The sequence below is a fragment of the Sciurus carolinensis genome, chromosome 11 (genome assembly GCF_902686445.1).
Source record: "Sciurus carolinensis chromosome 11, mSciCar1.2, whole genome shotgun sequence".
NCBI lineage: Eukaryota > Metazoa > Chordata > Mammalia > Rodentia > Sciuridae > Sciurus > Sciurus carolinensis.
Genome location: NC_062223.1, coordinates 26,662,923 through 26,666,631, shown reverse-complemented (window position 1 = coordinate 26,666,631; position 3,709 = coordinate 26,662,923). Strand labels below are relative to the sequence as shown.

At 44.5% G+C, this 3,709-nt stretch overlaps 1 pseudogene; it reads right to left on the bottom strand.

The window, feature by feature from the left end:
• Positions 1–2,568: 2,568 nt before the first annotated feature.
• On the bottom strand, positions 2,569–3,493 carry LOC124959305 (olfactory receptor 4S2-like; annotated as a pseudogene).
• Between the last annotated feature and the right edge of the window lie 216 nt (positions 3,494–3,709).

The following is a 3,709-nucleotide window of genomic DNA, read 5'->3' as shown; positions in this document are numbered from 1 at the left end:
TTGCACAGTTCTAGAGACTAGGCAATTCATTATTAAGGTGCCAGTTAATTTGGTTCCTGGAAAGAACCTCTTGATGATTTCCAGATGTCCATCCTCTGCCATGTCCTCTTACGGCAGAGGGCACAGAGGGAGGGAATTCAGGCTCCCTCCTCTCTTGTTGTCAGGGCACTAATCCCATGCTTGAGGACTCTGCCTTCCCAACTGAATTCCTCCTTAAGCCTCCATCTCCTAATGACATCCTGATGGGGTTAGGATTTCAACATGTGAGTTGTGAATTCATGACATTCAGTCCATAGGAATGTGCTCATGGATAAAGCACACAGACTGCAAGATCTTATGGGAAATGTAAGCAGGAATTGGCAGACCTGGTATCTAGGTCCATGAAATTTTTCTTGAATCCTGGACCAGCTGAGATGAGTCTCCTGATTATGTACAGGGTGAATGGACTTCAGCCTGTATCCATAGGGTTCAGTCTAATGTACTGGGGCTTCTAACTACTGGATTAGGCCTTGTTCTTCTAACACTGAGATGAACATGTAGCCTCAGTGCTTAGGGCCTGTTCTGGAGACTGAATCTCCAGAGGAGACTGTGGGTCTGTGGTGACTGGGTTGGAGCCTGGAATTACAGGGATAATTCTGGAATTTTAGTTCATAGGAAATATCCTAACTTTGGGGTCTGCTGGAATAAACATGGACTCTACATGTTCTGGAGAAGGCATGGACCCTAAATACTGAAGAATTTTTGACCATGCAGGCCATCCTAGAGCTTGAAACTGACCTCATGCTGAGGTAGTCACAGAGACTGGCTACATGCAGACTAGGGCCAGACTGGTCCTAAACCTTTAAAGATTGGCCTAAAGCCTGAACCCACTGAGACTAGCCTGCATGTTAGCTGACCTGGAAGCTAGTTTCCTCAGGAACAAACTGGAACCTGGGTCAAAAGAATGGTCTATGAACCTGAGATTCTAGGAGCTGGTCCAGGAATGGGAATTACCAGGACAAGAATGGCCCCTTAATCTGCTGTTTGTGATGGACTGGCCATGAGTGTGAGGCCATGGTGACTGACCTGACACTGATTAAACATGGAGCTGTATGCTCAGCACCAGTGTGGTGCCTGAGGCCAGGGGGTATCCTGGAACAGAAATAGGCTGGAACCTGGGGTGATGGAATCCTGTTTGTCAGGAAGAAGGGCTTGAAAGTTCAGAGAATGGGTGCCGTTCTAAGGTCTGTACCTGTAGAGTAATTTGTCCTGGACTCTGATTCAGTGATGATGACCTGATGGACAGGGTCACGGGGAAAGTCTGGTGCTGAAGTGGGCCTGAATCCTGGTTCTGTGAGACAGGCTTGGATCTGTGGCTGCAGAATCTAGCCTGGCAATATGGCAGACTCAGAAATTCAGTCCAGGGGTGCCAGCCGGGACCTTGTATCAGAAGGGTCTGCTTGAAGACTGAGTTTGTTGGAGCCAGTCTGGTGACCAAGGTCCTGGGACCATTCAAGTCCCTGGGGCTAAAGTCAGTCTTTTGATGTAATCAGTGGAGAGCCTTGGGCTACTAGAGTTGGACTAGTGGTGAGGCAGGCCCCAGGATCTCCCAGTCAGGCCTAGATTCTGGGCCTTTGGTGCTGTGGTGAGCTAGAGCCTAGTCCATAGGTAGTGAAACTAGAATCCGGTGCTGCAAGAGTCTACACAGCACTAGATTTTACTGAGCAGCCCCCGCCTAGGGGTCTATGGTCAAGTTCACTGCTCACTTCCCTCTTGTTTCCTCACTGGAAGAGTATTGCTCTTCTTACCTGGGGTTGGGAAAAAGGGTAATAAAGAGAAGGAAAGTGTCTGCCTTTTCCAATTCATCTTTTCTAATGTCTGTATTACACTCAGATGCCATAAAATCTCACTTGGTTTCTTAACTCCTGTGAAAGGATATTTGTACATTGACAGTTGTTCAGATTGATATTTCTGTGGAGGGAAGAGTGATAGAAGTTTCTATTTCATCAATTTCATAATGGCATTACCTCAATCTGAAACTTTTCATTAGTAAAATATATCACCATCAGGTTATTAAGAATCCCTTACAATAACTTCCATCAATCACAATGTGAATAGGAAAACTACATTGTGTTGCACTATTTTCAAAGTTTAAAATGTACAACAATTAATTCTTTTTTCACATTTAATTGCAGTGGAAGCCTCAGAAAAGAAGTTCTTAATTCTCTGTATCTATAACAGATGTCTCAGTTGAGAAACCTGTTTTCTAAGACAGGACTCAACTGACAAACTACTCACTGTTTCTAATTTGAATCAATATCAGTGAAAATCAATATCAGTCTTTGTTTATGAAAGACAGAATAACTGCTAGAATGTCAGAGCCAGGAAGGACCTGGAGATCGTCTGGTTCCTTTCTCTTGTGAACGGTCTCAGAAATGTAAAGTAGCAGAAGGAGAATGGCCAAGGGTCTTATCTCTTCAAGACGTGCTGCTGTGGGTGACACACACCACCTCTCTGCACCTGCCCTCTTTACTGACATTGATTCAGTGTAGAGAACAAGATCAGGCCAAGGGCGCCAACCCCAAGACTTCAAGTCCCTTCCAACAATTCATGTGGGCCCCACACTTTCCTCATGGTGTTCTTCATGTCTGCATTTCACAGTGTGTAGATGAGAGGGTTGAACAAGGAGGCAATCATGGTGTAAAACAGAGCAAACACTGTCATTGCTGACAAAATCGGCCATGGGGACATAGGTGAAGATGAGGGGCAAGAAGAACATGAGCACAAACGTGATGTGCAAGCCACAGGTGGAGAGGGTTTTGTGGCGGCCCTCAGATGATTGAGTCCTCAAGGTGGACAGGATGATGATGTAAGAAATTACCAAGGCAACAAAAGTCAGAATGGACAACACCCCTGTGGTGGTAATGATTATGATCTTCAAGAGTCTCATGTCAGTGCAGGCCAACTTCAACAGGGAGAAGACATCACAGAAATAGTGGTCTATTTGATTTGGGCCACAGAAGGGAAGTTGAATAATGATCAACACATGCATCAGTGAATGAATAAAAGCTCCAATGACAGAAGCCATTACAAGGATGTAGCACACCCGTCTGCTCATGATGACTACATAGTGAAGGGGTCTACAGATGGCAACATAGTGATCATAGGCCATGGCCACCAAGATAAAGATCTCAGTGGCTCCAAAGAAGTGGGCATGACACATCTGGGACATGCAGCCTCTGAAGGAGATGGTGTTCCACTGAACCAGTAAGTCTGTGATCAGTTTTGGGGGCTACTGTGGAAGTAAAGCAGACATCCATGAAGGACAGGTAGCTGAGGAAAAAGTACATGGGTTGCTCACCAAGGTGGCTTCTCCTGATGGTGAGAAGAATGACCAGGTTTCCTGAAAGAATTGAGGATAGCAAAGTGAAAATATCACAGAGCAGGCAGTCTTCACATCCGCATTGGTAAATAGTCCCAGACGAATAAATTTGGTAATGTTTTCATATTCCATTTTTTTCCATGGTTTTGATTATTTAAAGGGAGAGGATAATATACCTGAAACACTAGACCTATGGAAATCAATGATTTATTTTCAAAATCATGTGTTTGTTCAGGAAACACATATATTGATTGTTTATTATGGATCAACCAGTGTAATTGGCTTTAGGTAGGGATACAGAAGTGGATAAAATATATAGAATATTTACTCACAAATAGAGCCCAGGTC